Here is a 16,732-nt window from a genome sequence, read left to right on the forward strand (position 1 = left end):
CCGTCGAGCGGACCATTCAGCCGCGCTCCTTCTTTTCATATTCAAATGGCACCATTGACGCTTCAATGAATAATACTCAATGATAAATTTGTGGGCGTATTCAGGATGGACCGCGGCGAGACCTTGAAATCCAACCGCGCCAAACGCGCGCGCATTTGAATACGTAACCGAAGGAGAGGCCCACCAAGTGAAAGGCGAGGGGCGCACGGGATCAGACCAAGGTGTACCCGAACACGGTGCACGCTCTACCGAACGAATCCTTTTTCTAGCAACGGACTGCTCTCGAACCGCGATAGAACGTTCCGACGCCCTGATCGCGATCCTACGCGGAATTCAGAAACGATTCTTCTTGAAGAATCCTGATGATTCTCGAAGAACTCCGCACAGTTCGGAACTTTTTAAAATTTTATCTTACTTACAAGTAACACTGCCCAACTGATACTCACTGATTTGAATGAAATTTAACGTACTTATTAATTATTTAAGAAATAATTAGCGACAAACGTTTTCATCTCCAGAGGTCGAGGAGTGCTATCTACCCCTAAAAAGCGTATTTAGTCAAAACAAAAAAACACATATTTAATATTTTTCGGTGTTTAATAAGTACGTTAAATTTCATTGAAATCAATGAGTATCAGTTGGGTAGTGTTACTTGTTAGTGTCTTCCACCCTCCGGAAGAAGAACAATAAAATACCGTACAAGTTGAAAGGGAAGCTAATCCGTGAGAAAGCTCGAAGCTTTCAGGAAATCGGAATCACCGCCACGGAAGAGTCACCGATTAAAGATTGAGATCCGTTTGAGGGAGAAGTTCGACGCCGCCGGCTCGTTAGACATTAATATCCAGGCGGCTGCGGTGCTGTTGGAAACGCGGCCCTAACAACGTTCCTGATTTTTCGCGCCTAACCGAGCACAACAGGAATCGCAACGCCTCTCGCGTGGCTCTTGCAAAAGTCGATGCACACATTTTTTCCCCGCCCGATACCGAAGAAACCATTAAATTATTACGCTCAATTAACCGTATCCTTTAGGCCGCAAGAAATACAAGCACGCCGGATGGTTACAGTTTCCGCGGTAATAATTCGTAACCTCGAACCAGAGCACAGAGGAATCGTAATTGTCGTCACGAAATCGTTAACTCTTACGGCGAAAGGGAGTCCCAAGTTTGGGTATACTGCTCGCGAGCACTGTTCCCTCTCTCTCTTTTCCCTTTTTACTCTGTCCTTCTTTCCTGCTCTCTGTCGTTCTTTGTCGTTCTCTGTCGCGCTCTAGCCTGTACTCTGCTGGTTTTTCTCTGTCGCGCGCATGGAGGCGGGCACCGACGAACGACAGCCGCTTGTGGAGCGCTCATTGTGCGACATTTTTAATATCCAGGTGGATGCACCTCGAGTCTGTCGCAAGCAACCCCCCTCTGGCTGTGCAGGGTTCGCCTACGCGACGACGCTGCATTCGGAATTACGTCACGCGTGATAAATTCTTGTCGCGCGCGCGTGCGGCCGCGCTGAAGGGACTCTCTCTCTCTCTCTCTCGCTCTTTCTATTTCTCTCTTTTTCTCTATCTCACTCTCTGCTGGTTCCGTCGTCGTCGTTTTCGCGTTCATGGCGAGCGCAAACGATCTCGGCCGGTAATCCTCTCGTAGAAACGGCGGAAGAGAATAGACGCGGACGATTTAGAGCCAGCCGCCCAGCCCGGTCGGCCGAGTACACGCGAACAAAGAACTTTTTAAGAATTGTTACCGCCAGTCTAGACACCGCGAGACCCGCGCCGCGGTCGCCTTCGTCAGGGATACGGCCGAAGAATGCATGAAACGCACCGAAACACCCCCGCAATCTTCTAACTTCGTGCTACCACCTGGGGGAACCCCATTGATTCCGGGCCTGACTTCGCGGAACCATCCTTCCCTGTCCCCGATCCTATCATGATATTTTTACCGGTTGCTGGTAAAAATTTGGTAGTCTCCCAGAGACAGTTGAGATCATGAAGCTGTCTGAAAGAATATTCCAACGCAAACACGTTTCAGCGAACTTCACCGAAAAGGTCACCGCTCGATGAATTCTTTTCCAGTGATCGTAGTGATCCGTTGCGCAACGGAGCGATTGAGAGTCTAACGAGCGATGGACAGGTATCAGCTGTTGCGGAGAAGTCTATACGTCAAGTAGCGGAGAAGAAATTCCACAGTGAGAATGTACAAGAACTCTCGCATTCGTGAGAACGTTTAAAACTAGACAGCGGAATTTATTCATTCACGAGAAAAATGTGCACGAAAATATACATTTAACGGAATGTTGTAAGTTCGAAAAAACAGATTCGTATCCGAAGGCAGAAGTTCGCAGCAGCGATTCGGGACGGTATGTAAAACGGAATCGCCGTAACATCCCCGAATTTGTCCCAACGTTCCCCTTTCTCCCACCGGGAGAGTGGTGAATAGAGGTTCCCGGGTTGTTGCGTCCTCTGTTCCGTCGTTATCCTCTTTTCAAGACGAAAGCGTTCGATTTTTCCAGCTCGCGGAGCCTCGCGCAACCGGCAAACAATAACCGATCGAAAGGGGAAGAGAATGAAGGAATACGGACAAGGGAGGAACGGCGAGAGAGGGCCCAAGAGAAGAGGTTCTACCCTGGGCGAGAGAGAGCCCCGTATTTCACGGGGATTTGAACCGAAGACATTTTCACTCGATAAATAGATAGTAGGCCCGGCAGCGGCGTGTTATACACGACAGCCGATCCTTATTATAAACTCTAACTAGCTGAAGCCTCCTGCCACCATATATACTCACGCCACGGGGTAACGACGATACTTGATGGGATTCCTAGCCGATGGTGCGGACAATCCTATCTCCGAAACCCCCACCCGCCTCTTGAAATCACGCGCCTTCGTCTTCGCCGCTCGTTCCGCTGACATTCGCTCGGCAGCCTGTCTATAATGAACGAATCTTTGCCGTACCGTATCCCAAAGAACCTCATGCTATCAGAAATTTCTTCTAATCTCCAACCACTGGGCTGCAGAACCAGTGGCAGCTGTCAACCTTCCAGAATCTCAAGGAATCTGCAATTGAAAGTTTCCAATTATCTGCAGGACCAGTGGAACCTGTCAATCTTCATCCAGCCACTCCGAAACAGTTTTTCTTGGATTTAGACTAGATTCGCAGTAAGGTTTGTTAGTGAATCTTCTGCAATTGTGTCTTCTGTATTATTTCTTTCTTCGAGCTTCCAGATCTGTCAGTCTTCGTGCAGGATTCGAAAGAAGACACACGTTTGTCAAGCTTAAATTAGACTCTCCCTTCTAGAATCAATGCTCTTAAGTACCGAAGAAAGTCAATGTTGGAGGACTGGCGTTCGAAGAATCGACATTATTAATATCTCCGCGCACTTGGTCGCGACGCAACGCGCGACGACTTGTCGCGAGAAGCTGTTGCAATAAACGCAGCGCTCTCGAGACGGCGGAGAGAGAGAGAAAAAAAAATGGAGGAGAGGTGCCCGACGAGTTCTTATCGGTGATTATGGATACGTCAAAAGAGAGTGGAGTGTTTAACGAGGACCGTCCGACCGATTGCGAGTCACCGTCGCTAATGATCGTACGCCATTTTCCTTCATCCCGGGTGACACGTCGAAACTCCGTGTGGTCCTCGAATTGCCTTACCTCGAGCGACAGTTTGATCGGCGACGAAAAAATTACCGTAACCACCGCCCCCTCGAACCGCCATTACTAGCCCACCCATGATTGCGTGCCGGTTCTCTTTTTATTTTCCGCGAGCGCTGTGCATATATTAATTGCATCGCGATTTATGGACCCGCAATCGGAATTATCGCGGTGACAATGCGGTCACGCTGAATTCCCCGTGATATTATATTATTTTTGCTCTTTGTTGCCGAAGTGGCCGCGAGTTTTTCCACTGCCAAATAAATGACAATTTCACTGGAAATATGTGTTTTTAACATTTTAGCGTGGGCTGTTCGTGTCGGTTTGATCCTCTGCTTTTAATATTTTGTAACTGAATCTATGCTATTCTCCCACTGGGTTTAGAAGAATTTACGAGAATAACTTTCTCCGTCGCAAAATCACCACAAAACTGGAGTCCGAATAAGAATCGAAGTCTGTCGAACACATGTACAGTCTCTCGAATGGAATTGCAGCAGAGTGCTCGGCCAATTAAGCAACAGAATTAATTCTCCCCCGGATCCAGAGACAGAGAACGTTCCCAAAGCAAGGGAGTAACAGAAAAACGTACCAATCTCCTCGAAAATTGCCTGAAAAGCTAATAAGCACGCCGCAAGAACGATATTGACCGTACCCCAGACGAAGGACCGGATTCATTTACATATCAGCAGCGGGCGCGAGATTAAAAACGCAGACCGCGACGGGGAGCGGTGAGGCGCGGCGCGGTGCGGCGTGCACGAGTAAAAATAATTCAGATGACAATTACATTGTAACGAGATGCGTCGGAGCGTTCCGACAATCCTTCAAAAGGTCCGTCGGACGTGTGTACAGGTATATCGAAATCGATGGGGTTCGTCGGAATCAATCTAAAGTGTCCGGGAACAATTTCCAGTGCTCGGCAGGACCGTCGGCTCGCAGCGTACAATCTCCTTGCCCCGTTATTATTTCAAAAGAACGTGGCTAATTAATTAAATCTCGCTTCGGTACAGTGGCGCCTCGATATCAAACATTAGCGAAAATACCAGGGACGTGGACAAAGCGACAAAGAGCACCATGGAGGAAGGGAGGGGGGGGGGTTGAAAAGGGGTTGAGGGTTGGAGAAACGGAGACAGGGAGGAGGATGAGAGCCAGGACGAGGAAGAGGAAGCGTGGGAGGAAAGAGAGAGGAACGGAGGGGGAGAGAACGTGAACTCTACACACTTGTACGCGCATTAACAACGGCATCAAGAGCGGCAATGGCATACGCAACGAGAAACGGAAGAAGCACGCAACGGCAACACAACAGCGAAGGCAGCTCCCGGCTGATTACGTATTAATACGTTTCTCTGAATCCCGTGCCGTCAGACCGACGGACGGACGGATGGACGGACACACGGCCAACAGAGGGGGTGGGAGAAGAGAGCGGAGGGCGGGGAAAAACGGGGCTGCGAAAGGGGGTGGACGAGAGAGCGTCCCAGTGCTCAGGGCGTCCCGCGGGACACTCGGCCAGCCATGCTCTGATGAGAAAAATTACCAGAAATAAAAGGAGGACCGACAGTACGATTATACAAAACGGATATTACAGCGGACTCACAGCTCTGTGTCTCTTATTAAACCCTCCGACCAGCCAGCAACGACTTCGCTGCGATCCGATGAGGCGCTACGACCGACGTCTTCATCCGGGAACCTTTGTCTACGGGATGCTGATTTAATTGACAACGGATGCTTGTACACCGCGGTCCTGCTGAAGAAGTGGCTTTCCCTTGAGACACTTCCTGTGGCTGCTAATGGGAGTCCTGCAGCCTTCTGAAATTAGAACGGTGCGGGGAAATTAGCAAATTTTCTCTCGAACAGTGCATTCGGAAAATTTCTCGAGTTACGCTACGTAAAATCTGAACATGATTCTTCTTGAACTGCTTATCAGCTATCATGGTTTCACGTGAATCCCTTTCAACTATCTATTAATAATCTCATACACGAAAATTTATGTACGAGATATGTACTTTTCAAATTGTACAACTTCAACCCCACCTGTCGTCTGCCAAATGTGAAAAACGGCCATTTCATTCGCAACAGCCTAATAGTTTCGAGACGCGTGGGAACAGATTATGAAAGGTTTCAGAGATTTACCACTGTTGAATTAATTACAGTGATTCTATGGGACTGTACGGTTCGCTCGACAGTGTTTGATTTATCGGAAGCATTTGTAAAAGAAAGAGAATATGAAAGGGTATTGTCGGTGGGTCAAAGAAAGGATCAGACGACAGTGCAGGCCTAACCCAGCAGAAGTGAGACGTCCAACGGAAGCCGGGTACGTCCGATATCGGGACAGAGGCACCTGATGTTTGATAATCAATTCGAGAACAGATGGATGCATATCCTTTCGACAAAGCCGAACGAATGCCGCGGCAGGGCTCCGGGTGGGTTACGCGATCGTTCGGCATTATCTAACGATCGGTCCATTTGAATACAGGTCAGATCGTGGGTCCGATCTACCCGTTCCACCTCCCTGGGCTTTGCATTTAAATATTAGCCTCCTACGAGAAACCCAATGAATGCCGGGTCGCAGGTGCACCACTACCACCATCACCAAAGAAACGCTTTTGCTTTCTCCGCAACCGGGAAACACGTATACCGCGTGCGTTCACGTGAAGGCGCACCCTTCGAGGGATTTCTCGATTCCTTCTGTTCTCCGTTGGGTGCCCTCTTTCCCTCTCCCCGCGCGCGGTCCCTAGACGATCACTCCCACCAAACCGCCGATAAAACCCACGGACAATGCAACGCGCGATGATCGACTCGTCAAAGGGTTAGCCTGCATGGGAATATCGCCGAACCAAGGAGAGGAGAGACCTTGGACCGGTTAGGATCCCTCAAAGGAGACGAAGGTCGATGTCTGATGGGTCGCAGGCCTCGATCATTGACTCAGCTGCTTCCTCGATCTTTCATTCGACATACTACCTTATGATTCGACCTCGACACACTTCGTGTTTTCAAAATTCATTTTGGAATTGTATCCTTCGTCCCTGTTCCATACGTTCACCAGCGATCAAAAAATTAGGAAAGCACGTGAACCAGACTTCACGGTTTTTGGACGTGTATCGAGGATGCACGTATTAATATTTACACGTGTATTGAGGATACACGTGTATTGAAAATACACACGAGTATACACGAACACAAATGGGGATCGCTAATATGAATAAAGGTTTAGAGTTTGGGCAACTTGCTGATTCTTATTGGCGAGCATAGCGGCGCGTTTAGTTACCATGAACGAATTACGAAACATGGTAGGCGTTAGGGGATCAACGGCGCCGTCGATCAACGTTATTTTCACAACAATACCATAATCCCAGGAGCAAACGGGAAACGCCGTGTAATAACATTCGAGAATGGCGTTCCCTCTCAATTTCGAAGGTGCACATTTGCCACGCTCCAGTGCGCAGAGTTATTTCCGATAGATGTTGCGCCCGCGCCGAGCGCTCATTTAACTCTGGCCAGATGCTACAAAAGTTATCTCCTCTAAACTCTGCCTTCGATAAATCTCATTACTCGGTGCGCGCCGTGTCGGGGCCCCGTATCGAGGCAGCATCCACTTTTCCATCGCGTTTTCCCTCCAACCCTCTGCGCTGCCCTCTACTGCTTCTTTCTCGTCTATGTACCGCTTTTTACCCTTTTTTCCGACGGCTTTCGTTTCAGCAACGTGCGCCCCGCGCGCGTCCATCAATTTTCGCGGAAAGTTCCCTCCTCGAGTGACAGAGCGAGGACACGCTCGCGCGCAGCCGAACCGAATTAAAATCCGATCAAAGTTGCGAAATTGACGCTTCAATATTTGAGCCGGCGGGGGCCAACGCGATAAACGGACCCCCGTGCACGCGAGCCTAAATCATCGCCGTCCTCCAGCTGCGAAAGTTTCGAGGGACGTCGCGAAATACTCGATACCACGTACTGAAACGTTTCACCATTTGCAGCATCGATAAACATGCTACATTTATCCATAGAATCTCCAATTAGTGGCTCGTTTAATTCTTGTTTCAATTGGCATAGCCTTCTTCTGCGATGTACATACACTGGAAGAAAGTACAGGGTACAAATTCAATCTTTACATACCGACATAAAAGATGGCGCACTCTGTACACCCAAAAACATGTTAATAAAATTGTTTGAAAATGGAACCACTGTCGGACTCGCTACAGAGACTAACAAGACGTTATTCCTGCGGATTGAACCAGCCAAGAATCGCCTGGAGAATCAGACTCTTCGAACGAGACAATACGAGAGACGGTAATCAATGATAAAGAGGCAGACAGACACACACACACAGAGAGAGAGAGAGAGAGAGAGAGCAGCACGGGGCACAGAGGGCAGCGGGCCACTTTGATGCTGGCAGCCAGTCCGAATTAGGCTAAGCAATCGGAAGGACAAGTCTTGCCTATCCTGCAATTTCCTAAACTCCAGGCGAAATCCCTTAGAGGTGTGTGCCTCTCGCTCTCCCCGGCCGTTTCCTCTTCCCGCTTCCCTACCCGGAGAGATGAAACATTCGCGGGTTAAGATAGCGTCTTTTCGGTGGGTGGTGGTGGAGGGACGCGGAGAGAGAGAGAGAGCGGGGTGGGGAGGTGGTGCGGTGGATGGGGTGTGGGAAGGGAGCCGTTTGGTAGTTGAGGAAAGTGTACGGGGGTGGCAAGGAACCGTGGAAGGTCGACGAAGACGGGTATTTGTGTAATATTCCGTTTGTCTTGCCTTCAGAGCATCCGCTAATGTACACAACACTAGGCACTGTAACGAAGACACTTGGCAGAGAGCAAGAGGCAGCTACCGGAGGATGCCAACCAGCACCGCTACTAAGATTGTTATTGTACAATTTGCTACGTCTAAGGCACATCCCGAGCGTCGAGTGTGAGGGCAGCACCTTTGGACATCAGACGTGGGTATCACAGAGAAGAGCGACTAGTACTCCTTTTGCCGGCGCGCGCCGTGCGCCAGGCTGTGCACTCGTGCCTGGAAATTCTATTGTCCCGAATCGAGCCACTTGCCGAGCACCGTTATGCCGATTAATAACAAACAACAAGCCCCCATCCACTATCCCGACAACCTATCGACGCGTTATGTTCCATTTTCACGTAGAAATCGAACGAGACCCGTCTCGATCGCTCGATTCTTTCAGTACTCGACGGAGAAGTCCCGGGTCTAAAGTTTCGCTGTTGATCGAGATCAAAGCGGAGGAGACTAGGTCTCGTATGGATCCCTGGGAGAGAGAATGGCCAGATCGGCGGTGGCTAATGGAGAAAACGTTGACAAATAACAACGGCCCGCGGGGCTAATTCGCCGGGAACCAAAGACAAGAGAGCCGTTTCAGCTTGGATTAACAACGCTCGCAAGATTCCGCGAGGCTGTTCGCGTCTCGACGGAATTACGCGACCGGAAGTGGCTTCGTTCAGCCATATTTGCTGATCTCCAACCCTCTCCACCGCCCCGCTTCCCGTTATAGAATCGCTGCGAATTGTGACTAGGTGAATCCCTTGTTTGTGTACCCGCTAGTCTATCTTCTGGGCACCGTGCGAGAGAGAGAGAGAGGATGATGGCAATAAAGTGGTTGTTCTTACACAAATAAAACAGCACTTAGTGCCGGTACTTACCCTTGCTGCCACTCCATCCCCCCACCCCAACCCTCTCTCTCTCTCTTTGATCCTCTCTTTCGCTCTATTCGTCTCTCTTTACGACAACATAGACAATGGAAATGTGACATGTGCCCGGACTCCCTACAACAGCAGGTAACGCCGCGATACGAACTCGTATGCAAATCCACTCGAGCGTGCACTTCAGCTGGAGCTACGGAGGCATGAGTTTCAGGAAAACTCCTCGGTTAAATCAGGGAACGCTCGTAATCACTCGATTGTGAGCTTCTTCGCCGCGTCGGCGTCTTTGGTCTCTGTTCTGAAGTTTCATTCGATCTCGGACGATGCGCTTTATGCATTTTAGATGAACCGGACGCGTTAAGAGAACCAGCAACAATTTTCATTCAGTGTCAAAATACAGAGAGACTGGTACAACACAATATTATTGCTTTTTTAAGACACGATGGTTTCGAAGAGAAGCGTTTTTCATAGTAGTCGATGCACTTACTATATGAAAGAAGTTTCGGACTATCGTCGTCGCGGATGGACAAGGGCAGAGGGAGACGAAGAAGCGCCGTGGGCCGATTACTCGGCCACCCGAGTACAAACAGCAGATCGCTTGGTAAATGCATGAAACACGATATGAAATGCACGAGTTCGGACGTTTTGGCATCCGGACAAGCAGACAATCAACTCATCGAGGCGTGTGGATGCATTTTTATTATATATTATAGACTGCCCAATGCTTTCCTCCATATCGTACGTCACTCACGATGTCAGTCGCTAACGTACCGTCTCGAACGTAGTTCACGTACCGGGTGCTCTAAAAATAGATTGAAAACCGTCTTCCCTACCTGCTCCCAATCTGACCCACCTCGGTCGACGATTAACTTCCGAAAGAACCTCCGCAATCTTTTCGTCATTCAGTTTTCTTGAAAAGTACCATTTTTTACAAACCGCCACTAACTCACTCGTCAAAACGACGGATTCCAGATTTCATCTTCCACAATTATATACAGTAGCGGTAGAAATTTTTGAAAAACTTTCTTTTCACATCCTTTAGTAAACTAATTGCTCTAGCTTCCCAAAAAAGTTCAAATCGTATAGTATAATATTAAAAAAGTTATAGTCTTCTTTAGAGCGGTCTTAAACTTTTGTCCGCTACTTTATACAAATTTCTTGGTATACTCTTTTAAATAAGTACAAAATAATGCGAACGATAAAAGAACAGTTTAGGACTCGTTTAGAGCTCGATAATTGTAGTATTAAAAATTGAGTTGTCCAATTGAGCCGTCGTAATTGTCTAATATTCAGTCTGCAACGCGGATTACAAATCGAAGCTCGACGACGATTAAAATGGCCCGGCACACGTTCGAGGGGTTAGGGTAATTAATCAGGTGTGTAAACGGGTGAACGAGGTAACGGCCGATTAAGTTCGATACTCACCACCCAGTATAGATTTCGGATATAGGTGTATCGAGCCGTATCTGCCTGTATCAGCGTACACATAATTACCATCTGATAGAGTCCGTTGTCTGTCGGGAGGATGATTTCATACTTGTTCTTGTTGCGGACCCGTCAAAGGTATCCCCGTGGCGGTAGGACGGTCGATCTCGGATGGGGGCCCAAGGGCCCTATGGACTCCTTCTCCCGTCTCGACCAATCACCGGGCCCTTACACACCGGCGTGCCGGCGAGCAATCGCGCGGCCGAAAAAAAAGTTTCCGATTAGGCTTGCTACAGGACGATGCATCGACCTGTCCGTGAGTTCCAGCCGCATCGATGGCCGATCGGAATTCAATCATCTCGCCAAAGATGGCGGACGGCATCGTCCGCACCTCTCCACAAATTATACAATCAATTCTTCTCTTGGACCTCGATCGTTTAGGAAATGTTCAAAAAATGCTAGGAATATAAAATTTCATTTTTATTCATGTCAGATTCGCAACTGCACGTTCGTCGAACAGGCATGGCACTTTAAAATCGGGAATGTAAATTTCAGGAAGGTTGCGTGACGAGGCTTCGCCTCGTTTCACGACAAAGTTTCATAAAGAAAGTCATACCGCGTGATTCCCACGCCAGGCGTGGACACTGTGAAAGACGTGCATTCATTGAAGTCGTCGATTGCGTTACATCGACGCAACACCTGTCGAAAATGCAGATTTACGGCGCAGCTGCTTCCGCCAGAACGGACAAGCAATAATTCACGGGGAGAAGAAGAACTCGTTCGCAATTTCGCCGCTTCTTCGATTTCTTTGAGCATCCTCCTCCGTCTAACTTCCTTTCGGGTTGTGCGAGGCATTGTTTCATCAAAACGCGCCATCATATGGGAACTAAGGCTGTAATCAGCCCTCTGAATCTCCTGTCGACTGATCGACCACCCCCTAACATTCCCAAACGTTTCCTTTCTATTTTTACAGATAGAATTTTAGAAATTGCTTCTTCTACAGTCATCAAAATTTTTTTTGGGAAGATCGAAACCCTCCACAGTCGTAGGGTTCACGGAGGTACACCTTTTCGACAGCGCATTGGCAATCACGCGTATGTGAACGTTCCCTGAATCCAAAGCCCTACATCGAGACCGAGATACGTCACACGCACGAGTTCTTTTGTTATGACATTGTCGAGCCATTCATTGGTCCGTATTCGCCCGGATGGGACCGAGTCTCCCACGCACAACACCCATGGAACCTGTTTTCTTCTTCTTCTATCGAGCAGACGAGGTGGCGAGATCGAGAAAAAAGAATCGAGAATTTATTTCGGCTCCTCCGAGCGGAAAGTATCTTTCTGTCGAACGCCGTTACGCTCCAGATTCACTTGACCGACTTTTCACGGCGGTGTCGATCTTCGGGGAACTAGAATGCACCCCGTAGCGATGGACTAATATCCCTCCATCATTTTGTACCCTTGAAATCTTTTATAAAAAATTACTTTTCAATAAAACTCTAAAATCGTCACCGAAGTGTCACAAAGATGCTTCCTCCCATAAAATTATGTTTTCCAGATATAATTAGACTGCTGACAGGTACGGGAAATTTTATTCTCTCAGAAAAAAATTGAAACCCTCGGCGGTGAATCACAAATGAATGAATTTCGAATCGTCAGCAGTGAATCACAGGTTTTTGGAAAGTCCCGAGCAGTTCCTCGCACCCCTAACGAGTCAACAGTATGTCCGGAACTTGAAACTGAAAGAAGAAGTTAGTTTTTCGAGTTCAGGGCGCACTCAGCCCTTTGTTAATTTTTCAAGGCGAGTACGAGGGAGCAAATCTTTCGAACTGGTTTAAACGACTTCCCCAGAGGGGAGAACGAAAGGATCACCTGTCGCTCGATGACGATCAGGCGAAGGCGGAGAGGACCATTGTTGGCCGCGTCCGGTTTCATATGAATCTCCATTGTCCGGGACTTATATTTATTCATTAACAATTACCGGGTACTCGCGATACCGGCATCGGTATTGTCCGCCTGATCGCCGCCTGTCCGTCAATGAATCTCACGATCTCATCAACATTTAAATAAATTACTATGGGAGACCGAGAGAATTGGACTCGCGCGCGCGCTTGCAGCCAAATTATCGGATCCTGTTGTCAACATTGTGGCCTGTGCAACGCGCATCCGAGATTCGGATCATTGACACTCGAGAAGACATAATTGAAAAATTCATTTTGTAGGCTCTTAACCTCTCCATATATTTACAGGTTAAATAGAAATCTGGGTTAGGCGATGCATTTGTACTAAAACTGGCAACCACAACTAAGAAATATATATTTAATAATTGGACAGCGGAGCTTTGTGCAAAATAAAACTTTTCTACGTGAATTGCAACAAACTAGAGTGACGTACAAATTCATTTTCTTTGTAATAATTCCTTTGTAATTCTTCAAAATAATATAACAGTATTTTTAAATTCTTCTAATGTTTTCACTGTTTTGAATGACGCTATTAATTTAGCCAGCTTAACACATTACCGACCGGTGATCATTGCATAATTTTGAAAAATCCATGGTACATGGCTAAACACTTTTTAATGGAACCTTCAATAGCAACATCAATGTTCATTGTGAACTAACAAGTCACCCTGAATAACGTCATCTAATGGTTTCATTTAAGATTGCAATGTAAAAGAAAATTTCTATGATTTCCTTTGGTGCAGCACAATTATTGAAAATCCTATTAATAGGCCTCCGGTAGGTAAAGTGTTAATTAAGGATCACTGGAGTCCAGAGGAGCATATATTTCCATAAAACACTTTCATCATTCTCCTCGAACGTTACGACGTGAAAATGGATTGGGAGTGCGGCGAGCCACCGTGTATACACAGCCAGGAACCGGATTGAGAGAAGAAGAAAGTGTCGTTCTCGAAAAGATACAAGCTGAAAGGAGTGGACGTCCAATATATGATTCCACCGAATCGCCGGTTAAGCCAGTCGTGAAAGGACAGATAAACGAGGAATCTTCCACGAAAATAATCTCCCGAGGACTCGATCTCGGATTGATACACCCCAGAGGGATCGCTTTGTGAGAGATTTTCTTGCTCGTTGTCCCGTTCTACAATCGCGCTTTGTCGAAAACTTCGTGAGAAGTCCTTCGGGGTGTTTGCGATCCTCGCTGCTTCGCGACACCTTGCGACAACCTATCTGGTCCTGCGTTCTCCGACAAACGAGTTTCCACTGTTAACGAGAGAAATCGGCAGCGCCTGATATTTGTTCTGCACACACGAAAAATTATTCAAAAGAAGTGGAAGAATAGAAAATCTATAAAAATCCTGTAACCTCATTTACTTCTGCAACAAACGAACAGCGTTTGAATGGGAACGCATCGTCCGTCGGACATGGCTTGCTGCAGTTTTGCAGTTCGCCGCAAAGGCGGAGGAAAAGATTGGCCTAATCGAGGGAGAGGTTCATGTCCGCGCATCATCAGCGTTGTCTGTCCATTACTAAAATTAACGGATGAACGCACCAGGGGGGATTCAGTTCGAGCAACGGAGCGACGCCGCAAGTTCACCTGGGCTATGGATCTGAGGAAGCTGGCGACGGGTGCCGATCAATTAACTAATGATCGCTAATTAACGTTCCCCCAGGACGGTAATATCCGATAACGCCGGCTCGACGCACCAGCCTTACGTTAACCATCGTTGGTGAAGCCGGAACAATCTTGGCGAAGACCTTAGTTTGAGTTTAACCGTGGCTCAGCACAGTGCTGAGTAATCAAACAATTACGAGGGCGGGGGGGGGGGGGGTGAAAGGTGGGGTATGTAGGTGGTGGGTAACGGGGGTTGGTAGAGGGGTGGCTTCAACCATTGCCGAGCCAGTCTGAAATGCAGGGAGAATGGACGAGAACGAAGGGATCGGATTGGAACGAGACAGCCGAATTCGAAACGCGCGGCTCCCGAAGCAAGCTATTTCAGCAAAATAATGCCTACCAGTCGATATCATCGCGGCACCCCGTCTAATTGACTGTTAAACGCCCGTGGTCAAGATGTCTGTCGTCTATTCCGTCCCACGCGATCGCGAATCCCATTCTGAAGCACGCGTCGATCCTGTTCGAACACCGCGACGAAGTCCCGGGTAATTAAAATCTTCGTACACGTTTCAAAAACGAATAACTTATTCAAAATTCGACCCAGCAGCTTGAGTTTTGTTTCAGACGTTGCACAGTGGTCTAGAGAAATCAGTTCTAGTGCTTATTAATTATTGTGCGAGGAAAAGATTGACATTTTGTGTAAAAATTACTTTTAAATTTTTAATTTTTTTCTTCCCACGCAAACTCGTTATATTTGATTTCCGTCTTACTTCCAACCAAGGAATCTACCTGGCCCAATCTGTACCATAAATTATGAAACACCCGGTATAGACACCTTTGAAAATATCATTGGGAGAGTGTTATCAAACGTCGACAAGATCGTTTCGAGAGAAGCAAAGAGGAAGAGGATCGGGGAGGAACACGCGTAGCCAGAGACAATACGCGAAAGGTGAAGCTAATAAGCCACGAAGCCCGAGTCCACTCGCGGCTAATCCAAGGACAGCAATGGCCACCGCTCCCTTTACGGCTCGTAAAACTTCCGAAAGAGACAGGAAGGAAAGCGGCAGCCGAGAAAGTATTCGCACGAAATTGAAAACTCGACGACATGCATATTCATGCTGGCAACTTTAATATATGTTTTACGGCCTCTCCGAGCCCTCTGTACCCCCTCTCCCCTCCCCCATCGCGTACCATCCTTTCGGTTCTTGTCTTCTTCTGGCGTGACCCCTGACGATCCCGTTCCTGACAGCTTCCAGTGTCTCCCGTTTCGGGACTGCACACTCGTCGCCATACACTCGGGGACACCGGATAAACAATCGTTTCTTAGAGTTGAAAATTTATACTCGCCGTGAACGTCCAATATCCTTAGAATTCGAGCGTATAACTGATTATTCTGATAGTTAGGCTGCATTTCTGTCAATCAAACTCTTTCTCCCTTGAGTAATTTCAGTAGGTTGGCAATAATACGTCGGTATTCTGTATTTTAATCCTTTGCACTCGCTTGTCCCCTCCGAGAGGCGCCACTAAAAATTGCTGCACCATTATTCGAAATATCGATATCTAATCTAATCAACAGACTGCGGATCTTTATGCAAAATAAAAATGTCTTACCTGAATTGCAACAAACTGGAGTGAAATAGAAACTTATTTTCATCCCTATTATGTTCAGTAGGTTGAGAATAATAAAACAGTATGTTTAAATTTTTCTAATATTTTTGCCATTTTAAATTACACCTACTCATTTTTGTCATAAATGCATAAAATCCGCAGTCTACTAATCAATTACTAAACATTTCGGTATTGTATGAGTATTATACCAATTTCATATCCATAAAATTTCAAAAATCGTAGGGAATGGGAATATTCTAGATCGGTAGAAACGTTTAATTTTTAAAGGGTTAATTAATTTTTACCGTAAGGAATTTCCCAGGTGTCTACGTAACGTCTACATATCCCCGAAGAATTCTGGTTATTTTTAAGCATCAGTCAGCCATCGAACCCACGTAAGTATTCAGAGGAGATGATAGATTCCGATCGTGTCTCGGTCGGAACGTCGAAGGTCCTCTGCGGGGCCAATAATTTGGTAATGTTAATTGGCATCGTGATCCCCAGGTTCGACGTTATCGCAACATCGATAGAGTAGTTCGAAAGGCGGTGGAAAGGCGGTGAAAATGACGGAGGAGCGTTCGCGCGGGCGCGGGGTGGGGTGGGGGGCGGGGTGTGTGTGTATCTGCTCGAAAGCAGATTTTAATCGAGCGTCAAGCCGGGACAACGAATTTACGATCCGGCGTGGCCCTTTAGCAACTCGATTTAAGGCCGTTCGACGAACCAAACGATACGGTAATTAACATAAAGTATTAATAACGATTCTATCGTTGACGGTTCTCTTTTTTATGCCGAAGCTCTTTTTCCACGGTTTATGCGCCCATTAGATTTTACGATCGAACCAAAAAATAGCCGGGCGACGGGTG

The 16,732-nt window shown here is 47.4% G+C and overlaps 1 protein-coding gene across 1 annotated transcript in view; it reads right to left on the bottom strand.

Annotated features, from left to right (window-relative positions):
* Positions 1 to 16,732, bottom strand: part of LOC143213353 (uncharacterized) — a 238,620-nt gene that overhangs the window by 80,925 nt on the left and 140,963 nt on the right. Inside the window, exon 3 of the mRNA XM_076433109.1 lies at positions 5,226 to 5,437. The gene's annotated coding sequence lies outside the window, so the exon portion shown is untranslated. The remainder of the gene's footprint in view (positions 1 to 5,225; positions 5,438 to 16,732) is intronic.

This window comes from Lasioglossum baleicum, chromosome 11 (assembly GCF_051020765.1).
Source record: "Lasioglossum baleicum chromosome 11, iyLasBale1, whole genome shotgun sequence".
Classification (NCBI taxonomy): Eukaryota; Metazoa; Arthropoda; class Insecta; order Hymenoptera; family Halictidae; genus Lasioglossum; species Lasioglossum baleicum.